Source organism: Chenopodium album, chromosome 3 (genome assembly GCF_948465745.1).
Source record: "Chenopodium album chromosome 3, dcCheAlbu1.1, whole genome shotgun sequence".
NCBI lineage: Eukaryota > Viridiplantae > Streptophyta > Magnoliopsida > Caryophyllales > Amaranthaceae > Chenopodium > Chenopodium album.
In genome coordinates this window covers 1,796,655-1,816,643 of record NC_137836.1, presented here as the reverse complement: position 1 = coordinate 1,816,643, position 19,989 = coordinate 1,796,655, and the positions used below count along the sequence as shown (strand labels likewise).

Genomic DNA, 19,989 nt, shown 5'->3' with positions numbered 1-19,989 from the left:
GCTACCCATGTTGTTGCCTTGACCTTTTGTTGTTTATTAGCCGCATTACAAGCCTATTTTGCCCCATTGGTTACTAGTCCCAAGCTTGGCTTGGGGGAGCTATTAGTGAGTGAGGTGAGGGAGTTTGTAGTGTGCTTACTATTTGCACAATTTGGGTGGGTTTTTGAGAAGTTGTTTTGTTGCTATTCATGTTTATTTTTAATGAGTTTGAGAGTTATATTTTCTTAAAAAAATAAAGCATGATATTATGGAAAAAAAAGAGAAGTTCAAAGAAAAAAATGTGAAAAAAATAAGTGAACTTCAAAAGAAAAAAAAAAGTGTTCAAATGTTCTAGTTTGAGGTTGATCAAAAGAAAAATGATAGAGCTTCAATGAAAAAATTCAAGTTTGGAAAATAAAGTTTGTTTATTCACTCTACTTCTTCATTATTATATCTTATGAGTGAAATTGTAAGAGTTGGGTTTATTTTTTATGATTGGAGTTGTATTTGGTGGTTTTTGTTGGAGTTGGTTATGTTGGAGATGTATGGTGATCATATATTTTGATCATGGGTTTATTAGGATTTGGCTCCTTTAAGCATAGTTTTTCTCTCACTTATTCCCAAATTTATCCTACCCTTTACCCTAGCCTTACATTACAAGCTTTAAAGACCTTCCGACCTTGTGCATAGAATTGTATGAATGTGAAAGTGTTATTTATCAATGCAAGTTATGATTTGGCATATTTCGAGTCGAATAATAGGATTGAGCGTTTATTGTTTTATACACACGAGAGTGTGAGTTGGGAGGGCATTGTTCACATAAAGGGGTTGGATGGAGAGCGATCGAGTACATCTTTTACTCGCCACAAAAATGAGAGTTGAGTGCGTGAGCACTAGTCTTGAATTCTATATGCTCTTGTGGTTTGCTCTATTTGACAATTGTTAGGGAAGATTGGTAATTAGATGGATTTGATTGGTTGATTTTGAAACATGTTTATTTGATTTACCCTGGATCGTTGTGCTTGATTTTTACTTTTGGGGTGAAGCATGTTTATTGATTCATTGATGAGATCTTTGCTTAGGGACAAGCAAAGGTTTGGCTTGGGGGAGTTTGATATGTCCATTTTATATAGTGTTTTACCCCCGTCCCTTGGTCGGTATTAGTAGTGTTTTTGGCTCTTTTGGGCCACTTTTATTACTAATTTGTGTATTATAGTGTTTTCGTAGTTTTAGTTGTATTTTACAGGAAATTGCACTCTTGGAGCATTTTCCCGGGCTTTATGGATCAACTATGGAAGCTAGAAGGATACGACTACTTTTGGAGCCCAGGATCGGTGTGAGCCGGTGATTAAGGGCTCGGTAATTGGGATCCCGAGGCATTTGGACCAAGTATTCAAGACCCGAGGAGGAAATCCGGATTGGGCCGAGAAATCAAGCCCAATCGAAGTCCAAGCCTCAAAGTGAAGCAATCGCCCGATCGGACCACCTCTAGCACGATCGGGCGCGACAAGGCTTTGTTGCTGAGCGTGCTATAGCGCGCCCGATCGTGCGAGGCTCTAGCACGATCGGGCGACGCTGATGGGAAGGAACGCGAAGAAAAAGGCGCGCCCGATCGGGCGGCCCTTCGCCCGATCGGGCGCGCGTTTTTAAGAGACCTGATTAGTTTAGCCTTAACTTTTGTTTTAGGAAACGTTTATATATGAGTTTTGTACGAAATTTTTGTTTATCTTCTTTCTTAGACTTTCTCTCTCTAGTTAGGATTTTTCTCTCTCTTAACTTTTCTCTCAAACCTTGTTCTTGATTATTTACATTAATACAGATTAGTTGGTAACGATTTCTCTTCTCTTAATCTTAGTTGTTTATTTTATTCCTTTCATCATGACTTATTTTATTGCTTTGATTAGTTTAGTTTTTACTATGTGTGAGTAGTTTTCTTTCTAGGGTTATGGGGATCCATAAATAATATGAAGGGGTAATTTATTGTTGTTAATTGTCAATGCTAGATTAATTTCCTATTGATTGATTTAATGCTCCGTGACTAGATTTGCGCAGATCTTTTATGCATGAGTTTAACAATATTGATTCGAGATTCGACAGATGAGAATTGATGTTTAGGTCTAGTTTCAATAGGCATGTTAATTTATAAATGGTTAAGTCGAGATTCGAAAGATGAGATTTAATACCGGTAAATTAATTGTGTGATTGTAATACGTAGCGAAAGCCCTTTATGATCTGATTAATGTATGCATTGATGAATGATTATTATATTCTACCCTGGAATATTATTTATTGGTGAACCTATGCCCTAGATCCTTTTTATATATTGTTTTCTCCCTACTCTCATCCTTATTCAAATTTACATATTGGTTACGTCATAATCTAGATTATACTAGTTAATTAGGAATAGAAAGACACGTTTCTCTGTGGATTCGACCCTACTTCCCTATCTACATTAGTTAGAGGATTTAGGAAATACTTTTGATTAGGGGATACGACTTTACCCTGTCAGGAATCAAGGGTCATGCTCATCGGGTTGAGAATGAGGATGAAGATGTCATTGCTGCAGTTGTTTCTGAAGTCAACCTGGTTGAGAACAACAGTGAATGGATCGTGGACACTGGTGCATCTAAGCACTTCTGTGCTAACAAGGACATGTTTGTCAGTATGGAAGATGCAAAGGAAGATGAACAAGTCTACATGGGAAATTCAAGCAGCTCTGAGGTACTTGGAAAGGGTAAAGTGGTTCTGAAGCTGACTTTAGGGAAGACCTTGGCTCTTCACAATGTGCTGTATGTTCCTTCTCTTCGTAGAAATTTAATTTCTGGTGCTTTGTTGAACAAAGTAGGAGTTAAGTTAGTTTTTTATGCTAATAAACTTGTGTTAACCCGTAATGGGGAGTATGTTGGAAAGGGTTACCTTAGTGGGGGCCTATTTGTTCTTGAGATTGTAACTGTTCCTTCAATGAATAAGATTTCTACTTCTGCTTATATTGTTGAGTCCTTTGAATTATGGCATAGTAGGTTGGGTCATGTTGGTGCAACTAAATTGAAACAAATGAAAAGTTTAAATTTGCTCCCAAATATGTCATTAGATGGATTCGAAAAATGTGAAGTGTGTGCGGAGTCTAAATTTGTGAAGAAACCCTACAAATCTGTCACGAAGAGAGAGACCTCACCACTTGAGCTAATTCATTCAGATTTAGCAGACTTTAAGAACTTGGAAAGTAGAGGCGGGAAACGCTACTATATCACCTTCGTCGATGATTGTTCTAGATATAGCAAGGTGTATCTTTTAAGGACGAAGGATGAAGCTGAGTCCAAGTTTCTTGTGTATAAGGCAGAGGTAGAAAATCAGTTGGAGCGGAAAATAAAGAGAGTTCGCTCAGATAGGGGTGGAGAGTATGGCTCCGATTTCCTCAAGGACTTATGTGAAAGTGAGGGAATCATTCACGAAGTATCGGCCCCATATACTCCGCAGCAAAATGGTGTGGCAGAGAGGAAAAATAGGACTTTGAAGGAAATGATGAATGCAATGCTCCTTAGTTCCGGGTTGCCAGACAATTTGTGGGGTGAAGCGGTTCTATCAGCTAATTATGTACAGAACAGAGTAACTCACAAGAAGTTAGACAAGACTCCATATGAAATATGGAAGGGTTATGCTCCAAACTTGAATCACATGAAAGTGTGGGGGTGTCTAGCTAAGGTGGGCTATCCATCGTTCAAACGTTCAACTATAGGTTCTAGGACCTATGATACAGTTTTCATTGGCTACGCTGAGAATAGTGCCGCATACAGGTTTATGAGTCTGGAAGATCGCTCTATATCTGAATCTCGTGATGTGGAGTTCTTTGAACAGGTATTTCCTTTGAAGAAAATCTTAGTTTCTAACGATGTTTCTTCAGTTTCTTCATCTGTAGAGCTAGAAGATACTTCCCCTAGGATTGAAAGTGAGATTCAACCTAGGAGAAGTAAAAGGCAAAGAGTGGAGACAAGCTTTGGACCTGATTTCCTAACAGCCTTTATAGCAGAGTGCGGAAATCTAGGTGAGTTCGAAGATGATCTAGATGAGATCATGTTGTGTCTACAGGTTGTGGATGAAGATCCGAAATCGTTTGAAGAAGCTATGGGTTCAGTAGATGCAACATTCTGGAAGGAAGCTGTAAACAGTGAGCTTGACTCAATCATGTCAAATGGAACCTGGGAGCTTGTAGACCTGCTAAAAGGGAGCAGAGCTATTGGGTGCAAGTGGATTTTCAAGAGAAAGATGAGAACCGACGACACCGTGGAAAGGTTCAAAGCTAGATTGGTGATAAGAGGATTCACTCAAAAATTGGGCCTTGATTATTTTTATACTTATTCTCCGGTGACTAAAATTGCCACTATTCGTGTTTTGTTTGCCTTAGCTTCATCTTACAACTTGATTGTGCATCAAATGGATGTTAAGACAGCTTTTCTGAATGGCGGTTTGGAGGAGGAGATCTACATGGAGCAACCTCCGGGTTTTGTAGTTCCTGGGATGGAGAATAAGGTGTGCAGACTAAAGAAATCCTTGTATGGCTTGAAACAAGCTCCGAAGCAATGGTATGAAAAATTTCATAAAACTATTCTTAGTTTTGGTTTTGTTGTCAATGGTAGTGATGCATGTGTGTACTCTAAGATGTTTGGTGCGCAATGTGTGATATTATGCCTGTACGTTGACGACATGCTCCTGTTTGGCACAAACATGTATGTCATAAATGAAACTAAGAAATATTTAAATTCAAAGTTCGAGATGAAGGATTTGGGAGAGGTAGATGTGATCCTTGGTGTTAAAGTTACTAAAACCAAGAAAGGGTATTTTCTGTCTCAGTCTCATTATGTGGAGAAAATTCTGAAGAACTTTAATTGTTTTGATTTGCCTCCGTTGAGAACTCCTTTTGATCCTTCTGGAACTTTGGTGAAAAATGTGGGGGACGGTGTGTCTCAAACTGAATATGCTAAGGTGCTTGGTAGTCTGATGTTTTTGATGAATTGCACTCGCCCTGATATTGCTTTTGCTGTTAGTAGACTTAGTCGCTATACTCATTGTCCTAGTGAGAAACATTGGGTTGCTTTAAGGCGTGTGCTCAGATATCTATGTGGAACCATGTCTTGGGGATTGAATTTTGTTGGTCATCCTTTGGTTCTTGAAGGGTATTGTGATGCAAATTGGGTAACGGATAGTGATGAAACAAGCTCTACAAGTGGCTATGTGTTTACCCTTAGTGGGGGTGCAGTTTCATGGAAGTCTGGTAAGCAGACATGTATAGCTAGATTAACAATGGAAGCTGAGTTCATCGCATTGGATCTTGCTACACAAGAGGCAGATTGTTTGAGAAATTTGCTTATTGATATTCCTTTGTGGGGGAAGCCGTCACCACCTGTGTCTATGCATTGTGATTCACAAGCCGCTATATGTGTTGCTAAAAATAGCATTTACAACGGTAAGAAAAGGCACATAAGAGTCAGACACGAGTCTGTGAGGCAGTTAATTGTGAATGGGGTTATTTCGTTGGATTATGTTCGAACAGAGAAAAACCTGGCAGACCCTTTTACTAAGGGATTAAGTCGTAGACTAGTGGTGGAGTCATCAACTGGTATGGGTTTAGGACCTTTGTTGTAATGACTAGAAATGGTAGCTATTCTAGCTATGTGACATGATACATTGGTTTTAATAAATCTGGAACCTGTTTTGGTTTATTTGTTTCATTGGAATGAATCATGTGGATTTGTTATATATGTATCATGTGTTTGAATCTATTACTCTATAAGAGTGGTAAGTTTTACCAGTTAGATTCTGCTAGGATGAGTTTATCTCTTAATGTCATTAGTCCAGTTGTTTTCTGAGCAGGGATAGATGGAGGTTCTTAAGAGAGTTAAGACCTTTGTCCCAGTAGTTCTTAAAACAGGATAGATAATGACACCGAAAGTTGAAGGGTTGAACTTATGTTCTTAATGTTCTAGTTCCATTGCATGTAATTCTCTGGTTTGCAAGGTGCTTAAACATGTTTAAGCTTGCAGGGAAAGACCTTTGAATTTGCTGGGAACGTGTGTGAGTAACACATAGGATGAACACCTAAGTGAGTACGAGAGGTGGCCTCTCTCAAGGGAAGACTGGAGTATTGTTTTCCTGAAGTACTCATGAGAGCCCAAGTGTTGGCCAAGATTGGCGGAGTTGCTTAAGCTCTAAAGTCAAGGTATGTGTATTCAAGGTCCCTTCCTCGCTCCTAGGAGTTCAAATCTTAGGATACTCACTAGGGAAGTGTTGAAAACCTTGTGCACTAATGTGTTAGTTCAAACCTTTGGATACTAGCATTTAAGTACTAAGACTTTCATTTACTGTTCAGATTTCATGTTGAAGATCCGCTCGCATTAGTGGAGGATTGTTGGAAACAGGTAATGCAAACGGATGACTCGCGCCCGATCGGGCGAAGATGGTCAAGGAAAAATAGGGAACTCTCGCGCCCGATCGGGCAGGCTTCGCCCGATCGGGCGGCGGAAAAGAGTTTTTCTACAAGATCTCTCGCGCCCGATCGGGCGGGCTTCGCCCGACCGGGCGGCGGACTCGAGTTTTTGACGAGCCCGATCGGGTGGCTTCGCCCGATGGCTCGCCCGGGATGGGGTTTTCTGATCGCCCGACCGGGCGGTGTCCGCCCGATCGGGCGCGACGCAGCGTCTGGAGTAATTCGATCTCGCGCCCGATCGGGCGGCAGCTTGCCCGATCGGGCCCGCCTTTTTTTTCCTAGGTCGGTTTGCTTTGCGTGTTTCCTTTTCCGGGACTCATATAAATATGAGTCTTGCCTTTTTCATGAGATTTATTCACTTTCTAGCCGAAAACACAAACCTACCTTTTGAGATCTGAACAGTTCTTGAGCAATTCCACTCTTCGAGTTCGGGTGCACGGATTACGGAGAGAGTTGCGTTAAACTTGGGGGGCGTGCGTCACTAGGAAACTTGTACCGGTGGTGGCGTATTTCGCTTCTAAGGCAGTGGATTTTGTTCCACGGCGCGACTGTGAGTTTGAGATCTTCAATCCAGGAAAGTTCTAATCTTTTTGTTTGTTATTGATTTCAACAGTTATTTTACCAACACTTAACAGTCTACAAGACAATCGATGTAAGGATGTTTCAATAACTTGGTTGATTAAGGAAATAAGGAAAATCGGAGCCACCTTTCATCGATGTGCAATCCTAAAGGTTTTAAGAGAACAAGTACAGAGGGCAAACGACATAGCTAGGAGGTGTCGTTTAACGTTTTCTAGCCTGCTTTAGTTGTGTTTTCCTTAGCTCTTGTCAAAAAAAAAAAAAAAAAAAAAAAAAAAAAAAAAAAAAGAGAAAGTCCAATTAGGAAGTAGTGTGGAAACTTCTAGTAAAGAGATTATAATGTCAATGCCGTATTTTGAGTGTTTTATCAGATAATGTGTATAAAATATTTTGTCACATTAAAACTGACATATAATTGAGATGCACTTGAATTGAAATATAGTGTTAAATGTGGCCCAAATTTCATTAGGCTTGAGTCTTTGACCCAATTAAAAGGCTTACCTAGAGTTACTTAGTAAAATCTAGAGATTAAAGCAGCATGTATAAGTCCATGAATACATAGAAGTAGAAAGTTTGATGAGTTAATCTTCACATTTATAGAAGTTTATCAAAACTTTATTAAGGGACATAATACTACTATATAGATGATGATGGGCATGAATTTGGGCATCCACAAAAAAGTCAACCACATTTGTATACATTACTAGCCTCCCAAAATTAATATGCTCTTTGTAATCATTCCACTAGTTTCTCTACCCTGTTAAGAGTATTTCTTTTGAGAGTTTAGTGTATCCTAATCACCCTATATAATTTGGGGTTACTTTATACTCTCATATTTTATTATAGTGAAATTATTTTGGTGCTCGTCGTCGTGGGTTTTTTTCCTCTATTAAGAAGGTTTTTCCCACGTTAAATATTGTGTTCCTTTTATTGCTTATCTAGCATTTTATTTTTATAATTTCTCGATTTATTTTACGCTTCCGTTACATCTTCATACCCTTACATATGGTTCGGTTTAAAATGGTTTTAAATGTTATTCTTGTGAAAAGTTGATTAAGTTTCTAATGGTTGATGATAAATCATTCATGAATTTGAAACTATTATTTTTTGATATGAAATTAAAAGGAGTTGTTTTACCGGAAATTATGATTGTTTGTTTTATGATTTCCAAATTGCACTCTTCATGGTTAATTTGCTACAAATTTATAACACAAACCCGAAAAGTTTACTTTTAACGATTTGCTTGTTTGTTTACGTATTGAGGACTTTCGCAAAAGAATTTGCAACAATCTGAATTTTAAACCAAAGTCTATGTTGTTGAAAATTCCACAAAACCGAAATCCAAACCTTTTACGAAAGCCTTCTCTAACATACATTATAATATCAAATAAGCATCGCGTGCATAAAATGCTACTCCCTCCGTTTCAATTTGTTACCCCCATATACTATTTTGGACGTGTCCAAAAAATTTACCCATATTAAATGTATTCCACTTTTAACTTGGTTTTTATTTCCTATTTTATACATATTAAATTCTGATTGGTTAAGTTAATTGATTGTGAATTAATGACATGACTTACTCCCTTGATTTATGCAATTATGTCTAATTCTTTCCTTAAAAAAAATTTAAAAAAAAAAAACTAAGACAAAACTATTTATGAATTGTTTTTTACTTTAATGCTAGATTTCAAATATTCTCTCTTTTTTTTTTTTTTTTTTTTAATTTTGTGTTATGTGATTGATTCCATATTATGAGACTATCATATTGAAACGAAGGGAGTAATATACTACTTGTTATTAATTTATTATATATGTATATTTAGCCTCTTTATTCTTGAAAGTCTTACTTGCCTTCTATTTAGAATATTCATCATTCTTTCACTTATCTTAACTTAATTGAACTTATCTTAACTTATCATACTCTATCATATCTGACTTCAAACTTTCATTTATAATTTGAAGTTGGATAATTCTTATCAAATTTTTTTTGTAAAGTTAATTTATCTAAACTAAATTTTCATGAATGAAAATAAGGTAGGTAGAATATGCTCTTAGAGCAAGGGCGACATCCCCATTGCAAATGATGTCATTAAATTCTTATCCCCATTGCAAATGATGTCATTAAATTCTTATTAAGACTCACTAAGATATGCACAAATTTATTACTTTATCTTTAAGACTCAAATATATGACATATTATATGTAGAAAAATGATAAAAATAAAAGTAAAGTGGGTCCCAATCTCAAGTCTTAATTTGACTCACAGAATTTCAAGACTCAACGTGAGACTAGATAATTCTAAGACTCAACTTGAAACTTGCTTGAGGTATAAGAAGAAAAATGTAAAAAGTCATAAATAAAGGTGTTTTAGAAAATTCAACCTACTTTTATTCTTTTTTTTTTAGCAATTGCATTTTACTACTGGTCTACCTCATCTCTTGCACGCCCACATCATTGTGTGCTTTTATACTTGCCCTCCCAGTTTTTACGCTTTTTTTTTTTTTCCTACAGTCACATACTTTTTTATTTCTCTTACATTTTACACAATTTTCCATTCCAATTACTTTTTTTTTTCATTCCAATTACTCAATTGTCCTTTCTTAAAAAGGAAAAATTGATGGGAATAATCTCACCTTTTGAGCGTCGGAGATTAATAATCCCACCTTTGGGATTCTTTTTAATAATCCTACCTTTGTACCCAATTCACTCCTAATAGTCCCAACCGGACATGGAACTTGTTATAACAAGTTACCAGACACGTGTTGGCTAGTGATTGGTTACAAAAATAAAAAAAAAATTAAGTTTAAATTTTTTAATAAAAAATAAAAAAAGAAATTAATTGAATAATTAAAAAATAACCCACCAGCCCCAACCACTTTCCCCGCCGCCTGTTCCGACCGACCTCGCTGCCGGACTCCCCTACCTCACAACGCTGACCGCCCATACCGCCTCCGCAGCGCCGACGCCACCCTCCCCTTCCCCCGAACCAACAACCTCCATCCACAATGACGAAAACCCTCGAAACCAACCATCCCGCAACCCTCGAAGACCCTTTCTCTCTCCGTCCAGCAATCCCCAACCCTAACTCCAATGCCGGCGTTGCTACCAACTGATGTGTCTATTTTATATAGTATTTTACCCCCGTCCCTTGGTCGTAATTAGTAGTGTTTTTGGCTCTTTAGAGCCACTTTTATTACTAATTGGTGTTTTCCAGTGTTTTCGTAGATTTGGTTGACTTTTGCAGGGATTTATGCTTTTTGAGTATTTTCCCGAGATATTTTGGAGCAATCACGAGCGTTGGAGAAGCACGACCAGACTTTATAGCCCAGGGCCGGTTAGAGCCATCGAACCGGTGATTAAGGGCTAGGTATAGGTGATACCGGGGCATTTGGACCGAGTATTCAAGACCCAAAGAGGAAACCCAGATTGGCCCGAAGAATTGGAGCCCAATCGAAGTCCAAATAGTGGCCCAAATGATCCGCCCGGCCAAAAAGGCTGGCGCCCGGAGGCGCGCCCGGCCGGGCGGGAGAAGCGCCCGGTGACGCGCCCGGCCGGGCGCAAGATTGCTATTAGAGATAAAAAAAGGCGCGCCCGATCGGGCGGTGCCTCGCCCGATCGGGCGCGTGTATATTTAGGAGACGATTAGCGTCGTTTTAATTTGTTTTAGTTTAGGATTTTTGTACAGAGTATAAATACTCCTCCGTAATACGATTTTAGGACGACTTCTACCTCTTTTTCTTCTCTTAATCTTCTCTCTTAGACTTTCTCTCTCTACTAAGTTTTCTCTCTCTTAATCTCTCTCTAAACCTTTGTTCTTAATTCTTTCATTAATTCCAGATTTATTTTGGTAACGATTTCTCTTTCCTTAATCTTAATTATTTATTTTATTCCTTTCATCATGATTTATTTTATTACTTTGATTAGTTTAGTTTTTAATATGTGTGAGTAGTTTAATTTCTAGGGTTTATGGGGATCTAATAAATAATATGAAGGGGTAAATTATTGTTGTTGATTATCAATGCTAGATTAATTTCCTATTGATTGATTTAATGCTCTGTGACTAGATTAGGCCTATCTTTTATGCATGAGTTTGACAATATTGATTCAAGATGCGAGAGATGAGAATTGATGTTTAGGTCTAGTTTCAATAGGCAGGTTAATTTATAAATGGTTAAGTCGAGATTCGAGAGATGAGATTTAATACCGATAAATTAATTGTGTGATTGTAATACGTAGCGAAAGCCCTTTACAATCTGGTTAATTGATGCATTGATGATTGACTATTATTGATTATTGGTATTGCATGATAATTTCTTATTGGATTGTTTTAATGTTTTACAATTGCGGCTTGTAAAAGTATAGCAATATTAAATTGATGAATCGAGCAGATGTTAATTTGATATTAAAGGCTATTTTCAATAAGAACTTAGATCTAGTAAATTGCGAGAGCCTGTTAGATCTATGTTGATTAATAAATTGCGAGAGCCTGTTAATCATGTTATTTATGCAATGTCAATGATTGATTATTATGTTTTACCCTGGAGTATTATTTATTGGTGAACCTATGCCCTAGATCCTTTCATATATTGTTTTCTCCCTACTCTTATTCTTTGTAGTTTAGTTTCTTGCTTAATTATAAATATTGGTTACTTAAATAATTTAGATTATAATAATTAATTAGGAATAAAAAGACTTGTTTCCCTGTGGAGATCGACCCTACTTCCCTATCTACCTTAATTAGTGATTTAGGTAATTATTTTTTATTAGGGGATACGACTTTACCCTGTCAAAATTTGGCGTCGTTGCCGGGGAAACGGTTTTATTTTTATTTCTGATTGTTTTTGTAGTCTAGATTATCTTCCTTTTGTCTCAGAGAGCGTTAGTTCTCTGAGACAAATCTCATATTTGCTTCTAGTTTTTGTTTATGCCCAGGTGTTCCAGATCAGGTTACATTCTTTCGATCCTGAGATCGAACGTTCCTTCCATAGACAGAAAAACTTCTACAAGCAAATCCTGGCGGATTCTGGTGATACTAACAATAATCACCGCGATCCTCCAACTGATTCTAGCGATTTAGAGGTATCATCAGACACAGAATCAGAGATGGCGGCTCCAAAGAAGCTTAGTGATTATTCACAACCAAAGCTTACGGATTTTCCACATCTCACCCCTACTCCGGCTCTTGATGGGGTTCAATTCGAAATCAAACCTCAATTTATAACGATGATAGAGAGGAAGCAATTCAGTGGAGCAAAGGGTGAAGACCCGAATCTTCACATTGCCGACTATTGTCAATATTGTAACACCATCAGGCAAGCCGGGGTCACTCAAGACCAAATCAGGGAGATTCTCTTTCCCTTCTCTTTAACTGGAAAAGCTAAATTATGGTTCAATGGCTTAAATAGAACTACACTTGGTATAACTGACTGGGAAACTCTTGTTTTGAATTTCTATAATAAGTATTATCCTGCAGAGAGAACAGCAGTACTACGGAGTGCGATTCAGAACTTTGCCCAAGAAGCCGATGAGTCTTTATATGAGGCTTGGGAGAGGTTCAAGGACTTACAAAGAGAATGCCCCCACCATAATTTAGCACAATGGCAGTTAATCCAAGCCTTTTATAACGGCATTGGAAATTCTTCCAGAATAATTTTAGACTCTGCAGCTAGTGGGAGATTTATGAATCTTAATGTTGATGATGCAGGTCAGGTTATTGAAGATATGGCGATACACAATTCCCAATATGGGAATCCCAGAGGATTTGCTAACAAAGGGAAACATAGTGTCGACTCTGTATCCTTTTTGCAAGCTCAACTGACCTCAATCTGCCAAAAATTAGATAATCTGAGCACTGCTAATGTAGCTAATGTTTCTGCAATTAATAACAATTCTAATGAGGCCTTCTGTGAAAATTGTGGTATTGTAGGTCATTGGGAGCAGGATTGCAGGAGTTCCGTGGAGCAAGTTAATGCCTTCCAAGCTTATAGGCAGAATAACCCATACTCCAACACCTACAATCCTGGGTATCGGAATCATCCATACCTTTCCTACCGGAGCACTAATGTTCAAAATCCACCACCACAAGAACCACAGGTGCCACAGCAACAGCATCAGAAGTATTATCACCCAAATGCTAGCCAGAAGAATCAACCACAACAACTCCCCTCATCTTCCGACCCTTCTTTGGGGGAAATTAGAGCAATGTTGGTCAATATGGAAAAGCACATGGAGAGCAGAGATACGACAATCGATCAAATTTTAGCGCATAATAAAATTGTAGATAATCAAATTGCGCAACTCTCCGCCACTCTACAAGCACGCCAACAGGGAGCCCTGCCGGCACAGCCGACTAGGCCTACGGATCAAGCATTTGCAATTACTCTAAGGAGTGGTTCAAACTATGAAGGGCCCTCTATGCCCGGAGTTGATGAACCTATTTTATTGAATAATGCTAATCTTGATTCCATTAAACCAAACAATGTAGTTGCTAGCCCTGCAGGGCTAGAGGATAATACTAACACATCTAATTCTACATTGCAGGGTAAAACTCCAGAGAAGGTGGCTACTCCAGACAAAGAGAAGAATGCTCAAAAGCCAATTATCAAACTTCCTTTCCCCAATCGTCAATTGAAGACAAACTTGGATAAGCAGTTTGGTAAGTTCCTGGAGGTGGTTAAAGATTTGAAGGTAACAGTTCCCTTTACTGAATTGATCACACAAATCCCCTCATATGCAAAATTTATGAAAGAAATTTTGACGAGAAAAAGGTTTATTAGTGAGGTAGAGACAGTAGCTTTCACTGCAGAGTGTAGTGCCGTACTTCAAAATAAGTCTCCACCTAAATTAAAAGATCCGGGTAGTTTTTCTATCCCTTGTCATATTGGTAATCTCTTGATTGATAATGCATTATGTGATTTGGGTGCTAGTGTTAGCGTCATGCCATTATCTGTGTGTTCTAAGTTGAAAATGGGTAAATTAAAAGCTACCAATATAACTCTGCAAATGGCCGACTGTTCTTTCAAATACCCCCTAGGTGTTTTAGAGGATGTCCCCGTTAGAGTGGGTAAATTTTATATACCTGTAGATTTTGTTGTTCTTGATATGGCTGAGGATATGCAAACCCTAATTATTTTGGGTAGACCATTCCTTAACACTGCAGGAGCAGTCATAGATGTTAGAAGTAGTAAGTTAACACTATCAGTAGGGGACGATAAAGTTGTTTTTAATCTGAATAATGCCCCCAAAAGCTCCATGACTGAGGAGAAATGTTTCAGTGTTAATGTGGTTGTAAATTATTCTAATAAGCCCCAAGCTCTTGAAAAAGATCCCTTGGAGGCGGTATCTTGTGTTGCATCCCTTTCAGATGAGATAGACAAATGGCAAAAGGAAGTCGATGCAATAGAAAGAGCACTCTATAATGTTGGTCTTGGTTTCGAGGATTGTAGACACCCATTTGTGTCTCCCCAAATCCAAACCCAGTGATGAATACCTTTCACGTCGAACCATAATCGAATGAGGTGAAAGTGTGAAAAGTCTAGTGTTGCGGTTAGCTTTTGTTAAAATTCTTTCTTTCTGTTTTCGAAAACCCACTCTACTTTATGAAAACGTCCATTCCAGTTTAGTTTGGTCCATGATAAGGGTCCAATAATGGTGTAGTTGGATGGGGCTTAAAAAGACCTTTCCAACGATATATTATAAGCCCAATTCCGATGAATAATGAGGAAGTTATGGCCAAAATACTAAACTGGGCCCAAACCGGATTTTACCTACGACCCAATGATCATGAGGAGGGTCCAAAGGTTTAATCCTATTCCTAAACTAATTAGGATTGATTAGAATCTTCTATAAGTTTCTAAAATATCTTAATTATCCTTTTTTGAAAAGATAAGATTAAGGAATTTGATTTAAATATAAACTTTCCTTTTTTATAAAACTTTCCTTTTTTAAAGTCCTAATTCTATTCGGATTTAAACATGTTCAAAGACAGTCAGATATTATTTTCGTACCTCATAATTTTTATCCAAATTTTATATGGTTGGATAGATCTTGAAATTATATTTCCAATGATGTATTATAATAATAATTCCGAGCTATAACGAAAAAGATATGAATAAGATATCAAACTCTATCCAAAACTGACACCGTCTCACTATTTCATTCATATATTTTATTCTACAACATATTTTAATCTGATTCTAATTGGGTTAGAAAGTAGACTTCAATATCTTTCCAACGACATCTTATTCATCTTATTCCGATTCCTGGATCAAAAGATATGATAAAAACAAAATCCGCAAAAACTGTTGTCTACGAGTTTTATTTCGATTCGAATTTGGATTCTTTTCTTAATTCTTCTACCCTCTTTTTTCCTATAAATAGAGGTAATATCTCCCCTTTTTCAATAAACCAACTCTCATCAAGATTTTCTTGATTATTCTCTCTCTCTCTTTTCTAAACTAGCCTTTTCTCGAATACAAAATTCCGCATTCACAAGATCTAGAAACACCTAGCCATATTCGAAGTTGCCTTCGCCCTAGACGTGAAAGGTTTTAATTTCTGAGGGTTTGGTCCCAAATCTCTCTTTCAATTATTTAATTTAATTGTTTTGATTATTATTTTCCTTTAAGTTACTAACGTGTGTGTTTTGTTATTAGAAAGAGGTACGAGGCATCCACGTAAGTACTTTATTGGTTTTAATTGATATTATGATGTAGAAATCATGCTTAGGTTGTTATTATGATTCCTAATGTTATGTTAGGGCGTTTTGATCTTCCTAGTATCATGTCTAGGGTAACTCTAATATCAAGTATGATTAAAAGTATGATGCCTTTTATTCTCTTCCTAATATTTATGATTGTTAGTATCATGTTAGGGTTAAAGATTTGATTTTTATTGCTTAGTGACATGCTAGGGTTTGTTATTAATCTTGTTAGTATCATGCCTAGGATCTTGCTATTTTTATGCTTTAATATTAACATAAATATGATTATGATAATAATTGTTATAATTTATTATTATTTTGATGATGATTATTTTATTTGTGATGATTATGATTATTATTCTTCATGATTATTATTTATTATGTTGCTTGATATGCATATTTTTATATTTTTATTGCTTGATCACACCTTTTATTGCATGTTAAAGGGAATTGGTACTTGTAATCACGCTTAATAAGATAATTAATAATCTTGTTAGGGTTAATTTGATTATAATTCAAGTGATCGCCAATAATAGATTTGTTTGTGCATTAAATTCAACCAACATAGATTAAACAGGTTTAGGGTTAATCCTATTGATTGCATGTTAGTCAGAAAGCGCACATGAATACGAGCAGAATAAAGTAGAGGCCTATTATTAGGGCAGGTTCAATCTCTTTTAGGTTGGATTTGTACCATCATCCCCGAACCCTTATTTGGTTCATGACCTTATGGAGTTGACGATCTCTTGGATCGTTAAGGGGTGTAACCTTCACCTCGTGAACGGTTTACAAGTTCCTTAAAAACTTGTTGGCGACTCTTTGCTCTATCTTCTTCCCTTTTGGACGCCACCGTACTTTAGTGTATGATCACAGTGGGGTTCAAGCTAGTGGGATTTTAAAGGCTTGAAATTATTCCCTACAGTTTTTGGCGACTCTGCTGGGGAGGATTTCTATTTTAATTCCTGAATTTGTTTCGGCAATGATTTAGAATGAGTGGATGAGACTCGAAAAGTTCTAAGTATTTCATGTGCGTAATTTTGATTAACATTATTGTCATATGCATAAAAAGGTTCTTATTGGAAAGACCATCCGTAATGAGTCAAAAACATAGGATTTTACACGTAGGAAATTTGAGAAATGTCTTTCACAACTAGGACTAAAATAACACCGCGCGAAACTGGATGATTTTATTGAGCACAGAAAGCTGCTGAGGCATGTGGGAAGTAGCGTCAGGGGCCAGAGCTTGGCGCCAACATTTTAGTCGTAGCGCCAGACGCCAGTATTGGCGCCAGGCACTACAGCTAAAAGCTGGCGCCAGTCTCTGTTTGCTGGCGCCAATTTCCCCCAATACCGAGCCAGAAATATGCGTTCTAATTTCGACCGGTTTTTCGTATTGTTTGCTCGATCCTACTTCCTGATTGAATTTTTTCTCACTTTTCTGAAACCCATATGTGTTCTACATATGGACATAACCCTCTGGGAATTCATGCTCTATCTACCTGATTGAACGCTCCTGGCAACAAAGGGTACATCTGAGAGGTTGAATTCACCAAACCATGGAAGCGAGTTTTTTTCTAAAAACTCGCGGTGTTCTATCCACACGCGTTAACCCTTCACGGTTAGGCTTCTACGCGGTGCATCTGGACAATTAACCATGGACCCTATTTGACTAAACCATATCCCGAACTTTAGAGAACTAGAGCCATGGTTAGGTTGCAAACTCATTGCATCATATTGTGCCTACTTGACTAATTGTGCATTATTTGTTGTGCATACTCTATGTGATTTTTCCTAACCGTTTGTTTGACTTGTGTTAAGACTAAATAAACTGATTAATGACAAAAGGACTTTGTTTAATTAATTAATTAATTAATTTGAGCTAATAGATAAACATAAAATCGAGTCAAAGTTCCTTTAAGTCAACCCGGATTTTTATTCCCGTATACTGCACAAACGTCAACTTGTTTTGGTCATAGATGGAGTTCTAGAAAGAACTACGAGTCGTACAACATATGGATCTGTATCCCCGAGTTTTATCTTTAATTTGGCGTTGGTTTCATCCCAATCAGAGTCGCAGATCAAAATTTATGACTAAAATACCACAGTCTGTCCAGTTTAATGCATATACGTGAAGTCTTAACTTAGTCTTTGCTTGAGTCTAGTCACATAGTCTAGCCACATGGCCATGACACGAGCCTTAACATGTCATCTACACTCACTAATCTTAGCACACACTTTGAGTACACGTCACCATGACCATGTCGTAGGTCCATGCATGAGTCGATCTTTCCGTCATTTGAGTTGGGGGGTACATTCTATTCCTAATTCTTCATATCCCTCCATCTAAATCTTCTTTCACATTTTATTCCAATTTTCCTTCATTCCTCCATCCATTGCATGTTGAATAAAGTTTGAGTTAAATAATTAATGATAAGTATCCCCAAATTCCTTTCCCACAGTACTTGGTCGAGGAGAGAAGGGCGATTAATCAAGGACAACCTCTTTATTCAAGTCTCGCTTTTTGATAAACCGATTCGTCAGAAGAGGAAGGCTAAGAAGATAATGGCAACTCAAGAAGAAGTCAATGAGCTTAGGAACCAATTGGTTACCATGACTGAAACACTGAAGCTACTCACCCTCAAGGTTGATGATCCCGTGAAGCAACAACAGATGGATCTCATGCAAGAGAGTCTAAGCAAGTTATCTAGTGACTATAAATTTCAGGGCATGAGTTCGCAAGGGGTCTCGCTGGACAAAGAACTTCTTCCGCATAAGTTCAACGCCAGTGACATCCCTAAATTCAAGGCAACAGACAACCCTTACTTCCATCTAAGAGATTTTGAAACTATAATGAACATTAAGGGTATCGATAAGAAGGTTTTCCCCTCTCTGTTCCCACTATCTCTTGAAACCGTTTGCCAACAATGGTTCTTCTCCCTTGACAAGGAGAAAACCTCTACCTGAGAATCGATAGCAAATGCTTTCGTTGATAGGTACAAGTGCAATATTCAAGTTGAAACCGATCATAGACAACTTGAGATGCTAAGACAAAAAGAGAATGAAGGCTTTAATTCTTTCTTTAATAAATGGAGAGAAACTTCCGCCAAGATGATTGAGGTCCCCACCGAAAAAGAATCCGTGAGGATGTTTATCAAGAATCTCCAAGAAAAGTTCAAAGCACTTAAAATATCAACACAACTTGAATACTTTCAAGGCCGTCTATGACATAGGTATCGAGATCGAAGATGACCTCGCAAAGCAAAAAGCTACTAACAATAGCAACCACGGTGGCTGGAAAGGAAAGAAGAGCGACAATCCTTCTTCTTCCGAAAGCGCCCACTCTAGTAATAATGTTAGTACCTTTGACCATAATGATGTCTTAGCCGTGGACAATCAAGGATCTAAAAGGAAACCCAGGCGAGAGTTCACATCCATTGGAATGACCTACGATGCTGCTTTCAATCATCTCTATGATCGAGGATTAATCAAACCTATTGGCCCTACCGAGGATCCAACACCAGAAAATCGATCTTCGAGATGGAATCTAAATTCCTATTGCAAGTACCATCGAGGAAACGGTCATACCACCGATCAATGCTACAGGTTTCAAAATCTCATAGAAGCAAATAAGATCCCATTGCCTCTAGCTAGCGAGAAGACTGGATGATGTCGGAGCAAACAACACAAGATAAGAGGCGAGCTTCAATGACAAGATTTCATGACCTCTTTTGTCTATTTCTTTTTCTTTTTTTTCCTTTCCCCAATAAGTCTAGCATAGGCACCTTTTCTTTTCCTTTAGATTATTTTGTAGTTTTTCTTTTCTTTTCTTTTCCCTTTTTAATAAAATGAGCATTTATTTCCTTGCATATGATCATTTCATTAAAAAAAAAAAAAAAAAAAAAAAAAAAAAAAAAAATCCATGTCGAATTAAGCATAAGGTATACCAATGATTTGAGGCACCTCTTGTAGCCACATCATATCTCCTTTCGCCCTTCAATTATACAATCCTTTCTTCATAAACCACTTTGAGCCTCGTCTAACGATAGACCTTTCTTTTTTTTTTTCAACCCACATCTATCTAACCTTGGGATGGGATGGTTTGCAACTTTTGCAATTCTAAAGAAAGCTTGAGCAAATTCAAAGATTAAAATAGCAAAAAAAAAAGCAAAAAAATAAATAAAATTGTACGAAAGGGTAAGTGTTCCAATGTCTTTGATATGAAAATATCTTCGATAAGAACACGTCTCAG

General features: G+C 37.5%; 1 non-coding gene across 1 annotated transcript; it reads right to left on the bottom strand.

The window, feature by feature from the left end:
- Positions 1-12,523: 12,523 nt before the first annotated feature.
- Positions 12,524-12,630, bottom strand: LOC145625876 (small nucleolar RNA R71). Its single transcript, XR_014110773.1, has one exon. It is a non-coding gene; the product is annotated as a small nucleolar RNA R71 (small nucleolar RNA).
- Positions 12,631-19,989: the final 7,359 nt, after the last annotated feature.